The following is a 17,752-nucleotide window of genomic DNA, read 5'->3' as shown; positions in this document are numbered from 1 at the left end:
GGATGGACTGGTGTTACATACAATGACATCAGGACGAGAAAGATTGATGAAGAGGAGAGGATTGATAGAGCCCTTGATCCTATTTGGGCCGCATGGATAAAATATGGTTGCTTCATTCTCACCAACGGATGGGGTGGTCGTAAGAAACAGGGCATCATCAACATACTTGTGTCATGTCCACGGACTACTCAACACTTGCTGTTTGTAGGCTGTAGATACTAGCAAGAGGGGGAGAAAAACGACGGGCGCATTTATCTACCGCCATATTCGACAAGCTATCATTAAGGTATACATTGCCTTTTAAATTTGTTTCACTTTCTTTCATTATGATAATTGATTTATGCATAACTATCTATCTCCCTATTCGAATTTCTCTCTAGTATCTATCTCGATTCTCTTTTCCCTTGGGCTGTAGGGTCCCTAACCCCCATCTCTCTTTATTCTTGAATCTTGAAAGTTGAAAGTTGAAACTTGAAAGGCTCGAGTTTTAACTCTCTTTCTCTCTCTAACCTCCAAGTATTGTTAGTATACTTGTAATTTGTAAATTGTGGTTGTAGGTGGGCCCCTCAAATGTGGTGCAAGTTGTTACCGACAATGCATTGAATTGTCGGTGCATGGGCCGTTTGCTTGAGGCCGAGTTTCTTACAATTGTGTGGACTCCATGTGCAAGTCATTGTTCGGACTCCCTCATGGAGGACAATGGGAAGCTCAAGGGGGTGAAGAGGGTGGTTCACAAAGCTACATCAATTGTCACATTCTTCACGGTAAAGGTAAAGATGCTTGCGATGTATCGTGAGCATAGCACACTGGAGTTGAAGAAGCCTTTTTCAACTCGCTTTGCCTACATGTGGTTATTGTTGGAGTACCTTTATGAGGTGCGGTCTGGCCTTGCGCCAGACAGTGGTGTCCTCTCTATGGAATGAGTGGGATGAGCATGAGATAGAGGAGGCCAAAGCCATGCAACGCTTGTGCCTTAATGAGCAATTTCGCCAAAAATTCTGTGCCGTTGTCATTGTTGTGAGTCCCTTTTATAGGGTGTTACGTACGAGTGATTGCGAGAGGTCTACCATGGGGCTTCTCGTTCACTTTTTTAGAGTGGCATTGGTGGAGGCATGTGCTTGTACAATGATCACAGAGACATATCATGCACATGTTTTAGAGATAGCAAAGAGGCGATGGGCATGGATGCATAAGCCCATCCGTGGTTTTGCCACATTGGTACATCCGGTCTACAAGTCACCATGGATCATGGATGATAGAGAGTTCCATTCGGACCAACTTGCTTATTAGATAGGACATGTGGCTTTTGCTTCTGCCACTTGTTGGGGGAGAGAATCACTTGTGAAGTCTTTATTTTGGTGGCAAAGCTTTGGATACGCATCAGCCCTTAGCCATGAGGGTCCTTGCCCATGATTGCTCTTCGGGTGCATGTGAGAGAAACTGGAGTGTTTATTCTCTCATTCACACAAAGATTTGCAATTGGCTTAGTGTTGGGAATAAAGGGCCATCGTGCCTTTTATATGTGCACGGGTATGAACACACCCTTAGCACATTGTACTTTCATACATATATCTATCTAAAAACCTAAAGCATTATACCGAAAAAACGTGTTCACTTTCTACTCTTCTCACTCGCACTATCTCTGTCTCTCTCACTATGCGTAAGGTTTGTCTGCCTCGATCTCCGTGCCTAACCTTGCCCTACAAACTGGTATCAAAGCTGGCAAGGAGCACACGCTCCTTGAGATAGCTTAGGAGTTGCAAGTATCGTAGGTGGGCAGCAATTGGCAGATTTGACGAGCAGCAGACGACAGTTTGCAGTCGTCATTGTAGGGCACACAACAAGTGGTGGATGCTGGAGAGTAGGCGACTGTTACTGCAGTCATTGTGGGCGACCAGCTGATGGGCGATCAGCAGCAGCTGACGGCGACTGCAACAATTGGTGACGTGCGCGCCAGCTGCGTGACACGCAACGGGGCGACTGCACGGCGACCAGCGCGTAACGACGAAAGGCAGGCGTCACAGCCCACGACTGACAGGTCAACAGACCCGTCAGATTTTTTTTCAAACATTCAATCTTTTTTTGAAATTTCTTTCACCCACTGACGGGGTTTCGCGCGTGTAAGCACAAGATCTCAGATCTGTGCAAAATCGGCTCAGAAATTTGGGGCTTTTCTCGAATGTGGGGATCTCAAAATAGAATTGGACAATCTCACTCAGAAATTGCAAAGTCGGTGCACATTTGCCCGGGAATTTTGGGGTTTTTCACATTTTAGTGAAATTCTTTCAATTTCACTGAAATTAGTGCACCCAAGACTTGGAAAATTTGAGGATTTGTCCAAATTTGGTGCGAGCAAGATGCAATATTTGTCTCCAAAATTGCAGGAATTTGTGACATTTTGTCTCAGATATTTGGGGCTTTTCATGTACATGCACAAATTGAACTGAAATTTACCCAATTTCTCGATATTGAGGCACATTGGACCCCGTGCAATTTGGGGCTTTTTGTAATTTGGGCAAAATTTGTGCAGCATTTGGTCATTTTATGTACATGCAGGTTGAATTCCGCGCAATTTGGACATCAACACTTGGTAAAATTTGGGGGTTTTGCTGAAATTGCATTATTTTGGCAAATTTGGACAGTCCTACGCATGATAGGAAATGCAGATGTGTGTTTGACATTTTGAGCACAAAATTTTGGGGCTTTTGACCATTCGTGTCGAATTTTATGCCCGTGGGTACATGTACAACAGAAATTGCAGCTGAAATTTTGGGATTTCTCATGTAATGTGATGCACATGCCCTTTGGAATAGTTGTAATCAGTTGGATAATGCTGTAGCACTTGGTTTGGTGCTTCTGAAAACTTAATTACAGATCTGAAATCTGTACTTCTGCGTGGTCATTTATTGCTGATTGGTACTTGTTTGTACCTTGGTCACTTGGGTGACAGTTTGGGCCTGCATTTACTGGTTTTTTGGTCACATTTGGGCTGAAAACCATGGCTGGCAGCAATGACAGCAGTAATTTGATGCATATAAAGAAGCTTGAGGGCGCACATAATTTTGCAGTGTGGCAAAAACAATGCTATAGTATCCTGTTACAAAAGAAGCAGGCAAAGGCGATCAAAACTAAAGGGGCAAAGCCTGCAGACATGGATTAGGATGATTGGGATGAGTTGAATGAGCTTGCACGCTCAACCATAGAGCTATCGATTTCTAATGCCTTGCTCTTCAACATTGAAGGTTTGGATTCTGTATATGCTATATGGACTAGATCGGAAGAACTGTATGCACAGAAGAGTGTTGCAAGTAAAGTGTATTGGCTGAAAAAGCTTATGGATTTGCGTATGAAAGAAGGTACATCAATGTCTACTCACTTAAGTGAGTTTAACTCTATTTTCAGCCAGTTGGTTGCCTTGAAGTTCATGATTGATGAGGAATTTAAGGCTACTTTCTTGCTTTGCACTGTACTAGAGAGTTGGGATACATTCAGGATTGCTATGAGCAATTCTAATGCGATCCTTTTGTATGTTGATGTAGAGAGTGCTCTACTTATGGAAGAGATGAATAGGCAGAGATGCATCCAGTAAGTCTTCCAGTGCTTTGCATACTAGGGGCAGATCACAGCAAAAGGGCAAATATGATGGCAAGGGACGCAGTAAATCACGTGGTAAAGATGTTGAATGCTATCATTGTGGCAAGAAGGGTCACTTTAAACGTGACTGCTACAAATGGAAGAAAGAGAAAGGAAAAGGCAAGAAGACAGATGATTGCAAGGAAGAGAAGGACAGTCAGCCTAAGAAGAGCAGTGTAAAAATTGAAGAGGTGAATGTAGTCACTCATGAGAGTGACAGTGGGAGTGATGTACTCTTTGTCTCTTCACATTTTGGTGCACATACTCTACTTGCAGATACATATGATGACATGCATACTTGGATTCTTGATTCAGATGTTTTCTTTCATGTCACCCCTCATCGTGAGTGGTTTTCCGCCTATACAGGGGGTCGACATGGTGTTGTCCATCTTGGGGACAACTATGCATGTGAGATTGCAAGTATTGGCAGTATGCAGTTGCAGTTTCAGCATGGCTTTGTCTTTACACTTCAGCATGTACGACATGTACCTCAGCTTAAGAAGAGCTTGATTAGCACAAGGCAGCTAGATGATGATGGTTTTCATACCATCTTTGGTGATGGAAAATGGAAGATCTGTAAGGAATCTAGGGTTATTGCCAGAGGTTGCAAGAGTGATACGTTGTATACACTTCATGTATCTAGTGTGCGTGACCATGTTGTTGCCGTGACCGAGCAGCCAAGTGTTTCTTTGTGGCATGGCCGGTTGGGACACATAAGTTAAACAGGAATGAAAGTGCTTTCGCGTTTGGATTACTTGCCTTGTTTTTGTTATGTTGATTTTGAGCACTGTGATCATTGTATTTATGGCAAACATACATAGACTTCTCACAAAAAGTCTATTTCTTTGAAATCTTGTCCTCTAGAGTTAGCATTCGGATGTATGTCAAATGCCAGGATTATCTTTACGGGGAAAGAAATATTTTGTCACCTTTGTTGATGATGCTACACGGAAAGTATGGGTTTATCCTATTCGTAGCAAGGATAAAGTGCTTGACAAGTTTAAAAAATTCTTGGCATTGGTTGAAAATCAGATAGATAAGACACTTAAGTGTCTTCACTCTGACAATGGTGGGGAATATGTGTCCAAAGCCTTTCGGGCATTTTGTGACAGCAAAGGGATAAAAAGGGAGCTCATTGCTTCTCATAATCCACCTCAAAATGGAGTTGTAGAGTGTATGAATCGGACTATACAGGATAAGGTCCATACGATGCTGTCTCATGCTGCATTACTCCATGGTTTTTGGGCAGAGGCTGTTATGACAGCTGTTCACTTGATTAATCGGTTAACAACAGATCTTTGGGGGGTGGGAGTTCCCCAAGAAGCGTGGTCGGGCAAGCCACCTTCATATGCTCATTTGAAAGTGTTTGGCTGCGAGGCTTTTGTGCACATTCGTAAAGAAAAATGCAGCAAACTCCAGCCAAAGTTCTGTAAATGCATTTTCCTAGGATATGGTGACGAGTGTGAAATGGGGTATAAATTATGGGATCCCAAGAAAAGGAAAATAGTACGCAGCAATGACGTTATCTTTCGAGAAGATCGCATGCACAAACAACCCGAAAAGATTGAGGAGGTCCGTAGGGTTGTATTTCGGGAAGAAATACCTTTTGGACAGCAAAATGTGCCCGCTGTACAGCAGGAAATACCTGCTGTAAATGAACTTGTAAATGTAGGAAATGATGCTGAAAATGATCAGCCAGCTATTGCCCATGAAAATGAGCCATTACATGTGCAGGAACATCTAGGACAACAAGCTGTTAATGCTGATTTGCAAGCTGAAATGCCAGGACAGTATGCGGAAAATGGAAATTTGCGAGAACAGCCAGGAAACAATGACCATTGGGTTAGGAGATCGTCTAGGGCTACTAGACAACCTGACAGATTTGTTCCTGGTGCAATTAATATGGCTGAGTATGTCATGTTGATGGACTGTGGTGAACCGTCTTGCTTCAAGGAAGCAATGGACAGACAGGACAGCAAGAAATGGTATAAAGCCATGCTGTCAGAGATGGAATCTCTTGAAAAAAATGGCACTTGGGACTTGGTGCAGTTGCCTAAAGGGCAAAAAACCCTTCCATGCAAATGGGTTTACAAAATGAAGGTCACTTCTGGTTCCTCACCCAAGTACAAAGCAAGATTGGTTTGCATTGTCTACTACAGAGGTAGAGTATGTAGCTGCCACTGAGGCATGCAAGGAGGCTTTATGGCTTTCACGTCTGGTAGGAAAGCTTGGCATCACAAAGTTACATGTTCTCCATTGTGATAGTTAGAGTGCTATCATGCTAGCATGGAATCCTGTCTTTCATGCAAAGACAAAGCACATACAGGTGAAGTATCACTTCATTAGAAATGCACTTGACAGCAAGAGCATTGAGCTTGTCAAAGTGCATACAGATGATAATCTTGCAGACCTTCTCATGAAGGGTCTTCCAGAAAAGCGGTTTGCTCATTGCCGACAGATGATGGGAGTTGGATAGATATATTTATTTCAGCTTTGTACATACCTAGACTTAGTTGATTCTTTTCTTCTTTTAAGGCACATTGCCTTTAGGTGGGAGGTTATTGGGAATAAAGGGCCATCGTACCTTTTATATGTGTACGGGTGTGAACACACCCTTAGCACATTGTTTCATACATATATCTATCTAAAAACCTAAAGTGGTACACTCGTCATTGTACCGAAAAAACGTGTTCACTCTCTACTTTGCTCACTCGCACTATCTCTGTCTCTCTCATTGCGCGTAAGGTCTGTCTGTCTCGATCTCCGTGCCTAACCTTGCCCTACACTTAGCACACAACAGTTAGAACGGCTAGTCTATTGCGGCACTAACTTATGCATGATGAGGGCTATGATGAGCATGTGTAGTCCGAAGCAAGTAAAGTTTAAACACTTAACCATAACATTTAAAATTTGTTGTTTTAAACTTTGAACTTTGAAGTTGATACTTTACAATTTAGACTTTAGCATTTACAATGATCAATCTTACGTGCATCACTGCATTGTGTAGGTGAATGTTGATACAATTCAAGTTGACGGGTGACACTCTTCCGAGTATATATCAGGAGGTGGATGCGGAGGAGGAGATGTTTTTTGCAGAGCTCTATAGAGAGCTTATAGCAGTAGATACTTGTGACACTCGCATTAGCGTGCTGGTGGGCGAGGAGTTGGAGTAGGTGGTAGTAGGGGCATGGTCATTCGACGCCCTCTATCATTGAGGAGGGGTGGTTCGAGTGGCTTGCAGACATATGTCAGGCGGGCTTCTAGTAGCTCACATCCTGTGCCTCATGATGACATTCTCCCCTTGCCGCCTGGGATGGTCACCCTCATGTATTTATCTTATTCTGTAATGAAATGGCTATTTTCACTTTAAATATGTATTCTATGATCTATCATTTAATGATTTATGGTTTTTGTTATTTAAAAAATCATCTTAATTTTTTTTCGTACTAATATTGTACCGTACCTTATAAAATCATAAGGTACCATTTAGTATCGTATTTTATCATACCGTACTGTATCGTACCTGACAACTATGCATTTAGTAGCATATTTTATCGTATTGTATCATAGCATACTTTTCGTACTTGACAACCATGATTGCAACAATCAACAAGGAAACTTAAATTGAAATGCACAATTTACCTTAATAATTTTGGACAATAGAGACCTTGTTGGCTTCAAAACTAGTGTACCTTTTGGTATTTCTTTAACTTTATTGATTAATGGATTGGGTACAAGTTGAGAGTTTCCAAAATCTCCTTGGTTGATTCGAAAGTCTCTTGTTGTAGCAACAATCAGTAAAGAAATTGGGCAAATTGCCTCTTGATTTTCACCTAGGACTTGCTGTAATGGAACCCCAACTGGCCAAATGCTACCCTAAATTCAAATGGGTGGGTTGAGTTTTGAAATCCTTGACAATAGCATAGATTGCAGGTGCTGATTTGAGTATATAATGCCTTCTACTGATGGCATGGGTTCCAAGGTGGCTCCAATACCCTAATTTTTGCAGAAATTTAGGTTTTACAATAGAATTCATTGTGTTGTCCACCATATTTGGCTGAGATAAGCTGAGATCTTTTGAGAATGGGCTAGAGAAGGTGAGAGAATGCTAGAAAGAGAAAATTCAGAGATCCTTCGCGGAGAAACACTTCAAAATGAATGTTTCTTGTCAAAATTTCCCTAGGAGCTATCGTATTGCCAAGGAAGGCAAAAAACTGTTGTCACTAGATCTAGATGGTGATCATCTTGCTATCACTCTCCTGTTGAGACCCCTAGATGGCTGGTGCTTGCAACAATTTGTTGTTTTCTGATCAGAAAATGGACCAGCAACACCTTCTCTCTCTCTCTCTCTCTCTCTCTCTCAAGTTGAAAAGTAATTGAATAGCTAGGATCAAGCCCAAAAAACGTTTTCTCAATTTGCATGGGTATTTGTTGTTGGGAATAAAGGCCCTTGTGCCTTTAAATGTGCTCGGGTGTGAACACATCCTTAGCACTTGTACTTTCATATATATATATATATCTATCTAAAAACCTAAAGAGGTACACTCGTCATTATATCTACAAATCATGTTCACTCTCCCCACTACTTTGCTCTCTCTTACTCTCTGTCTTTCTATTGCTAGCAATCACTGTGTGTCTTGATCCTTGCACCCTCGGAACTCTACAAACTCGTACTTGAGCGGCAGGGAGTGCACGCTTCTCGAGACGAAGTTGACGCAGGAGTTGCAGGAGTCCCAGGTGGACTCCATGGGCAACGAGCAGTTTGACAGGTTAGGCGACTGCCTTGATGAGCAATTGTCGGGCTGACGAGTGTGCGACGGAGGGCTGGGCGAGTAGGCAAGTTGGATAGGTCAGTCTCACGGGACTAGTGGGCGACACGACTTTACGGCTATGCTAACGACCAGCGAGGCACTGACCAGCAGGGGGCTGGCCAGCATTTGCGTCACGCGACTAAAGGGCTCCTATTCTGCGCGATAGGACTGTGTGGCGGGTGATAGGACTGCAATGACGCGTTGACTGACAGGACCCGCCGCGTGGCGCTAACGGGCAACTTTTTTTTTTCTTCTCTTCAAAATTGTTTGAAATTCCTCTTCCACTACCGAGGTTTCATGCACGCAAGCACAAAAGGTCAGATTTGTGCAATCTTCGCCCAAAAATTTTGGGCTTTTCCAGATTGAGTGCTGCTCATGCAAAATTGGGGCATATGCGTCCGAAATTGTAGACATTGTGCGCATTTGAATTGGGGATTTCACCAAAATTATTGAAAATTTTCTCATATGAGTGAAATTTTTCAACATTGGACCCATAAAATTTGGGGCTTTTACTGTGTTGGTGAAATTCTATTCTGCTGAGTCAGATTGGCTGACATTGATGCACATTTGGACCTGAGAAATTTGGGGCTTTTGCAAAATCTTGTGAAATTTTACTAATTTTGCCCGTTTTATGCTTTCAGGAACATGTATTTTCGGGAACATGTATTCCATGCAATTTGGACATCTAGCACTCGGAAAAATTTGGGGGTTTTGCTGAAATTGCTCTATTTTGGTAAAATTGGCCTGTTCTATGCATGTCAGAGACTGTGTAGATGTATGGTTGATGCTTTGAACACAAAAAACTTTGGGGCTTTTGACCGTGCGTGTCAAATTTTGTGCCTGTGGGTACATGTACAATAGAAATTGCAGCTAAAATTTAGGACTTCTCATGTAATGCGATGTATTTGCCCTTGGAACAGGTGTAATCAGTTGTGGAATGCTGTACATATAGTTTGGTGCTTTTGAAAATTTACTTAAAGATCTGAAATTTCTGCTTCTACGTGGTCATTTATTGTTGGTTGGTACTTGTTTGTACCTTGGTCACTTGTGTGATAGTTTGGGCCTGCATGTGCTGAGTTTTTTGGTCACATTTGGGCTGAAAATCATGGCTGGCAGCAGTGACAGCAGTAATCTCATGCACATTAAGAAGCTTGAAGGAGCACACAACTTTGCAATCTGGCAAAAAAAGTGTTACAATATCCTGTTGTAGAAGAAGCGGGCAAAGACAATTAAGACCAAAGAGGCAAAGCCTGTAGATATGGAACAGGAAGATTGGGATGAGTTAAATGAGCTTGCAGCCTCAACCATCAAGCTATCGATTTCTGATGCCTTGCTGTTTAACATCGAAGGTTTGGAATTTGCATATGCTATTTGGACTCGACTGGAAGAACTGTATGTGCAAAAGTGCTGCAAGCGAAGTGTATTGGCTGAAAAAGCTTATGGATTTGCGTATAGGGTACAACAATATCTACTCACTTGAGTGAGTTTAACTTCATTTTCAGCCAGCTGGTTGCTTTGAAGTTCTTGATTGATGAAGAATTTAAGGCTATGTTCTTGCTTTGCACTCTTCCAGAGAGTTGGGATACATTCAGGACTGCTATGAGCAATTCTAATACGATTCTTTTATATGCTGATGTAGAGAGTGCTCTACTCATGGAAGAAATGAATCGGTAGAACAATGCATCCAGTAAGTCTTCCAGTGCTTTGCATTCTAGGAGCAGATCACAACAGAAAGGCAAATCTGATAGCAAGGGATGTAGTAAATCACGTGGCAAAGATGTTGAATGCCATTATTGTGGCAAGGTTACTTTAAATGTGATTGCTACAAATGGAAGAAAGAGAAAGAAAAGGACAAGAAGACACTTGATAGCAAAGAAGAGAAGAAAGAGAGTTAGCCTAAGAAGAGCAGTGTCAAAATTGAAGAGGTGAATGTAGTCACTCATGACAGTGACAGTGGGAATGACGTACTCTTGGTCTCTTCACACTTTGATGCACATGCTTTACTTGCAGATAGAGATAATGACATGCATACTTGGATTCTCAATTTAGGTACTTCCTTTCATGTCACCCCTCATTGTGAGTGGTTCTCTATTTATATAGGGGGTCGACATGGTGTTGTCCATCTTGGGGACAACTATGCATGTGACATTACAGGTATTGGCAGTGTGCAGTTGTAGTTTCAACATGGTTTTGTCTTTACACTTCAGCATGTACGGCATGTACCTTTGATGACGATGGATTTTACACCACCTTTGGTGATGGGACATTGAAAATCTGTAAGGGATCTAGAGTAATTGCGAGAGGTTGTAAAAGTGATACCTTGTATCCTCTCCATGTATCTAGTGTGAGTGATCATGTTGTTGCCGTGACAGAGTAGCCTAGTGTTTCTTTGTGGCATAGCCAGTTGGGACACGAGTCAAACTGGAATGAAAGTGCTCTCTCGTTTGGGTTACTTGCCTTGTCTTCATTATGTTGATTTTGAGGATTGTGATCATTGTGTTTATGATAAATATGCATAGACGTCTCATAAAAAGTCTCTTTCGTTGAAGTCTTCTCCTTTAGAGTTAGTACATTCCAATGTATATCAGATGTTAGGATTATCTTTAGGGGGAAAGAAATATTTTTTCACCTTTGTTGATGATGCTATACGGAAGGTATGGGTTTACCCTATTCGTAGCAAGGATGAAGTGCTTGACAAGTTTAAAAAATTCTTGGCATTGATTGAAAATCAGACTGATAAGACACTCAAGTGTCTTTGCCCTGTCAATGGTGGGGAATATGTATCCAAGGCCTTTCAGGTATTTTGTGACAGCAAAGGGATAAAGTTGGAGTTTACTGCCCCTCATAATCCACTTCAAAATGGAGTTGAAGAGCGTATGAATCGGACCATACAGGATAAGGTCCGTACGATGCAGTCTCATGTTGCATTATCCCATGGTTTTTGGGCAGAGGTTGTTATGACAGTCGTACACTCGATTAATCGGTCACCAAACAGGTCTTTTTTTGGGGGGGGGGGGGGGGGAGTTTTCCAAGAAGCGTGGTCGGGCAGCGACCTTCATATGCTCACTTGAAAGTGTTTGGCTGTGAGGCTTTTGTGTACATTCGTAAAGAAAAATGCAACAAATTTGATCCAAAGTCGTGTAAATACATTTTCCTAGGATATGGTGACGAGGGTGAAATGGGGTATAGATTATGGGATCCCGAGAAAAGAAAAGTAGTATCCAACAATGATGTTATCTTCCGGGAAGGTCGCATGCATAAACAACCCGAAAAGACTAAGGAGGTCCGTAGGGTTGTATTCCGAGAAGAAATATCTTTTGGACAGCAAAATGTGCCCGCTGTACAACAGCAAATACTTGCTGTAAATGAACTTGTAAATGCAGAAAATAATGCTGAAAATGATTAGCTAGCTATTGCCCATGATAATGAGTCACTACATGTTTAGGAACAGCCAGGACAGCAAGGTGTTAATGTTGATTTGCAGGTTGAAATGCCAGGACAGCAGGCTGAAAATGCTCAATAGCCAGCAAACAATGATCATTGGGTTAGGAGATCATCTAGGGTTACTAGACAACCTGAGAGATTCATTCCTGGTGCAAACAATATGGCTGATTATGTCATGTTGATAGAGTGTGGTGAACCGTCTTACTTCAAGGAAGCAATGGACAGACAAGACAACAAGAAATAGTATAAAGCCATGTTGTCAGAAATGGAATCTCTCGAGAAAAATGGCACTTGGGACTTGGTGCAGTTGCCAAAAGGGCAGAAAACACTTCCATGCAAATGGTTTTACAAGATAAAGGTCACTTCTGGTTCCTCACCAAAGTACAAAGCAAGATTGGTTGCGAAGGGGTACAAGTAGAAACATGGAATTGACTGTGATGAGATCTTCTCTCCTGTAGTCAACATGACTACCTTGAGAACCATTTTGGGCTTGGTTGCAGCTGAAGATATGGAGCTCATACAGATGGATGTAAAGACTGCATTCTTATATGGTGATCTGCATGAAGACATATATATGTAGCAGGCTGAAGGGTTTGTGGAAAAAGGGAAAGAGAAGATGATATGTAAACTCAAAAGGAGTTTGTATGGGCTGAAACAAGCACCAAGAGAATGGTATCATAAGTTTGATACATTTATGCAATCTCAAGGTTTCCATAGAAGTCAAGTGGATCACTGCTTGTACACCAAGAAGGTAGTAGACAACAGCGTGATTATCTTGGTTTTGTATGTTGATGACATGTTGATTACTGGTAGGGATACTCATGCCTTGGACTCATTGAAGCAAAGTCTTCATGGCAGCTTTGATATGAAAGATCTTGGTGATGCAAATCACATTCTTGGCATGCGAATATTCAAAAATAGGTCGAAAGGAATACTCTTATCTTTTGTGCCAAGTGACAGCCTTCTGGACCCAATTTTTAGGGTTATCCAATCATTAAATTAATTTTTAGAATTAATTAATTCTAAAAATTAATCTCAGTCCTTTTGACCTTGCCCAAATTAAATGTGCCCATACATAATTAAATTGGCTAGGCCATTTGCAACCTGGAGTGGTCCCTAAATTTGTTGACCCTTAGATTGGCATTAATTAATTGATTAATGCTAGTCTCTAGTGTTACCACTGATACTTTTTGGCCAAACAATTATCCTAGGGTCCAAACTGGCACTAACTAACAACCAAAACCTAGTTGGCATAACTTATCACAACTTTTGCCTTCGATACCCATTGCATCCTCAGGGTCCTTGGTCTATTACCATGAAGTAATTGCTATGTGCAACATATGTGCTAAACCGCCTCGCACATTTGATTAATAAGTTAATCAAATGTTACTATCAAGATTATAGTATTTGAAAAATTTCACGTTCCCATGATACATATCTAACAAGAAAAGGCCCTTATACGAGGTACTTGACAACCTAAGAACATAATCAAGCTCTGTGTATTTGACAATGCACTTGTCATCCTCAAAGATGACTTGAAAGACTTGCTTATTGAATGTGGAAATTGACAAGAGATTTTTTGTAATCCAAGGCATAAACAATACATTCACAAGCATAAATTCTGATCCATTTGCAGCAATAATCGGCATTGAACCCATGCCATAGACATCATAGCTAGAGTTATTTGCACATATAACTCTCTGTTCTGCAGGGGTTGAATGCACAGATGTAAATAAACACTTCCGTGAAGTGACATACTTGGATGCCCCATTGTCAAAGTACCATGTATTGCATTTCAGCAGCATTAAATGCAGAATCAGCCATAGAACTGTTATAATTGCATGTCAAAAATGCATAGTCATCAACAGAGAGGAGCAGGTGCCAGTGCCTTCATAGCTGGTGACTCACATTGGTTCTGTAGTGTCTCATATCTTGGTATATGGATTCCATTTCCCAAGTACCCGAGTATCTCTTTGCTTTTGAGCTCCTTGTGCAGTGTTCTTTTCTTTTGTAGAGATTTCCCTCTCTCTTTTCTTTATCTCTTGTGTGCAACAGTCTATTATAGTAGTTTCCCACACGCTTCCATCATTGCATCCACTTTTGACATGGTATCAGATCGTAGGCTCATGGTTCTTGCTGCTATTTTACATTGTTTCAGGTCCGAGTTTTGACTTTTCGTTTGCTGATTGGACCTGTTCTGACTGCTGCGACTGATTTCCAGCCTGAGCGACCATCTTCTGATCATTTTCGGCTTGTTTCCTCAATGTTTTGTAAACCACATTTTCGTTTTCAGCTTTTTGGGCCTGTTTCAAAGCTGGGGACCCGTTATTGACCCTTCAAAATCTGTGTTTTGGTGTCTACTACCTGCCTTTTATTGATCAGCACCTGTGTTTTGGCTGTTTGCTCCTATGCAGGGCTAGGCGACAGTATTTTCAGGTTGGTTATGATTATTTTTGGTCCGTCTTCTCACTTTCTGGTACATTGCTCAGCTTTAGAGAGGGTTCATGTGCATCCGGTTGTTGTGTTCTCATCACTACACTTTGGATACTGTTGATCTTTTCTCTATGTGCTTTCTTTATTACTTGGGACTTGTGCAAATCTTGTGAATTTGTATTTTCTGGCATACTTTTATCCCTCAAGATCCTATGTCTTTCTTCATGTTCTTTGTATCTCCCTCCTCATGGATCCCTTGGCATCTCCTCCTAATGGTCAGTATACCGATATTATTTCTTCATCTACAAGTGTTATGTTGGAGTCTTGTTGTATTCAACTTTAGGTTTCTGCGAGGATGCTATCTCTTGGTATTTCAAAAGTTCCAGTTTTAGAGAGGGGTGCTATACAGCCGAAAAAGAAGTCTCAGTGCTATTATTGTGGCAAGAAGGGACACCTCTGGAAGGACTAGAGGGCTTTAGCAGCTTTACAATAGGAGTAAGTGTGGACGGTGATGATGGGTGATGGCTCTCTTGGCGAGTCTTCCTCTTCTCTAGGTCTAGGTTTAGGCTTCATCTATGTGGCCTTGGCGATGGTTGCAAGGGTCTCCCTTCTAGGTTTTGCTCGTATAGCTGATGGGGTCATTCCTCGTAACTCTGCAGTGCTTGAGAGGGAGTGTGAGAGGTTGGTGAGATGGGGTAGGTGAACCTCATCTATACAGGTATACAAGTGCACAGGTTCTAAAGAGGGGTTTCCTTGACGTATCGATCGAAGTTTGGCAAGTTCAAATCTTGGAGTTAGGATTGACATCCAAGTTCACGATGAGCTGTTTATTTGACGGAGAGCGGGATTGGTTCCTAGTCTAACCTTACATGAGAGGACACTTTGGCAGTTTGGCCAAAGGTAGGGAATCCATGGTCACATATGTTCAAAGGCATTTTTGACAGGATGGTCTTGTATGCTACTGTGAGACATTGTTGACAGATATTGAGAGATGCTATGGTTTTTCTCTATTTTCAGGTGTTGGTATGATCGACATTGACATCAGGTTCTCTCCAAGGCGCCTTGGCGGTGGCTTATACACCCACTACTTGGGTATCCATGGTTCTACTGTGGTGGTCCCTGTTATATGTACTATGATGGGACATTATCATTGTATATTGTATTGTATTGGATCATCTATGATCTGATAGAGGGTGTTAGTTGATATGTCAGTTCACGGTTGAGTTTGTGCATGTCAGTGAGCTAGGGCACCGAGATATTATCTTGAGTATTTAGGCATTTTTCTTGGCATTTTATGATGGTTATTTTAGCATTTATTGTTGGCCAACCTGACATGATTTATTGTATTATTTTTGCCTATTTATTCATGCTTCTTCTCCATATTCATCATTGTGATCATTCATCACCTGATTGGTTCTAGTGGAGGGAGAGGAGTAGGTTCCAATTCCTTCACAGCCGGTGACTCACATTGGTTTTGTACTGTCTCATATCTTGGTATATGGATTCCATTTCCCGAGTCTCTTTGCTCCCGAGTTCCTTGTGCAGTGTTTCTCTTTTTTTTTTCTTTGTCTCTTGTGTACAACAGTCTATTACAACAGTTTTCCACATGCTTCCATCACTACATCCACTTTTGACACTGTGACCTTGTTGGGCCATTGTTGCAATAAATGCACAAACTGCAACCAGACACTTCCAAAATGAAGTGCAAAATGTGCTCTCACAAGTATTGAGATCCCAACATGGGATGTGGATGCAAGTAACAAAATTGTCAAGCGCCTTGAAATGCATGCCAAGATAGCACAAAATGGTAAAATTTGCAATACACAGCAATTCACCGTTGTACCAATGCACTTGCCTTGGAATGCATGCCAAATATTGCTGTATGTGTTTGCTTCCTTGGGATGCATGCCAAGCAAGATCCCCAAATTTTCTCAACAAAATTTTGAGAAATAGAATAGATTTTACACTTAAACCTATAATTATGTGTAATGTTGCCTCGAGATGACAGCAACCAGCAACCAGCAACCAGCAACTGGACTTCACCTTGGGATGTGTGTCAAATCTAAAAATCAGAAAAGCTCCAAATTTCTTGCACCAATGTCGAAGAAATGGTGCAATGTTGGCAATTTTGATGAAGATGTGTGCATGAAAGTGCGAATCGGGTAAAAGCCCTAAATTTCTATGTATCTCAATCTCCTCGGGAAGCGTTTCGGTGACCTCCAGAGTGTTGATATTTGCTGAGGAGAGAGTTTGGATGATGAGCTTGGTATTCCTTCAGTCAAGACACCAGGTGTACATAGAGCTCATAGTAATGTAAAGGCTCCATTGAGTGATCCGATGGTACGCAGATCTAGCAGGGTCAGATACCCTATTAAGAGATTTGGTTTTGAAGGTTATGCAGCTCACCATTATGCTTATATGGTGAAACTAGTTGAGAATGTTGAGCCTACTTGTTTTGAGGACCCTTTTGGATTTGGTCCAGCCTATCAGATTTATGCTGTGGAAAAAGAAAGACAATCGTTTGGGGCAGGTATGGATCTCCTGGCAGCATGTGACCACTCTGAAAAGGATGGGGGATGCAGCTTTGCTGGATGTTAATTTGCATATGGCCACTTTGAGGCTATCCCTTTTTCAGAGTCTATGTATTCAGTAGCAGACTGGTAGTTGGGGTAGAGGATGGTGGTGACTTTTTGGTAGGTGGTGTAGAAAGGAACCAGGCGGCATTGTAGAATGCAGCAGCTGGTGGGTGGTGGGAGTTGGCACAGGCTGTGCTGTATAGTAGACAAGCGGTGATGCAGGTGGCGTAGTGAGTGCAATCGGAGGTGGAGCTAAGCGGTGTGCTGCAGGGTAGTAATTGGGGGTGGCGGTGCTCTGGATAGGCATTATAGGCAGCATTGGCTTGGGTGGCACAAACGGCAGTGGCTATAGCAGAGTGACAAGGTGCTATAGATGGTGTAGCCTGGCGGAGCTGGCTGGGTAGACTGGTAGTGGTGCGTTGAGCAGAATTGCGCTAGTGGCAGGTGACGCTGGTGGGAAACTTGGTGGAGCTGGCTGATGAATAGTATTTGGCTAACTAGAGGAGTTCCTCTTCCACGTATGGAGCTAGTGGCGCTAAGGGCAGTTGACTCTGATACCAAATGGGAAGAAGAGGTTGCTAACTTTAGAGTGTATGAGGGAGGTCAAGTGTGCAAATAAGCATTGTAATAAACTTTCATCTTGCAAACGTTCAGGTGTTCCTCCCTCCACCCGGGCCTTGTGCCTTCATAATACAACTATTCTCTTTGGCTCTCAAAACTCTCTTGCAAGCTATACTCTTTTCTAACAAAGTGCCTTCTTATGAACTAAGGTGGTGGATTGATTGCGGGGGATCACGATGCCAACCATGGATGATGAACGGAAAGTTGGGAAAAACATTCCACTTGCCAGGGTGG

The 17,752-nt window shown here is 42.0% G+C and overlaps 1 protein-coding gene across 1 annotated transcript in view; it reads left to right on the top strand.

Moving 5' to 3' along the window:
• The window catches only part of LOC148039258 (uncharacterized), a 60,630-nt gene that overhangs the window by 40,223 nt on the left and 2,655 nt on the right, over positions 1 to 17,752 (top strand). The window lies entirely within an intron of this gene.

This window comes from Lygodium microphyllum, chromosome 3, assembly GCF_053477565.2.
Source record: "Lygodium microphyllum isolate KBCC chromosome 3, Lygodium_microphyllum_v1.1.10, whole genome shotgun sequence".
NCBI lineage: Eukaryota > Viridiplantae > Streptophyta > Polypodiopsida > Schizaeales > Lygodiaceae > Lygodium > Lygodium microphyllum.
Note: the sequence above shows the minus strand (reverse complement) of the source record. Positions and strands in the feature narration are given on the sequence as shown.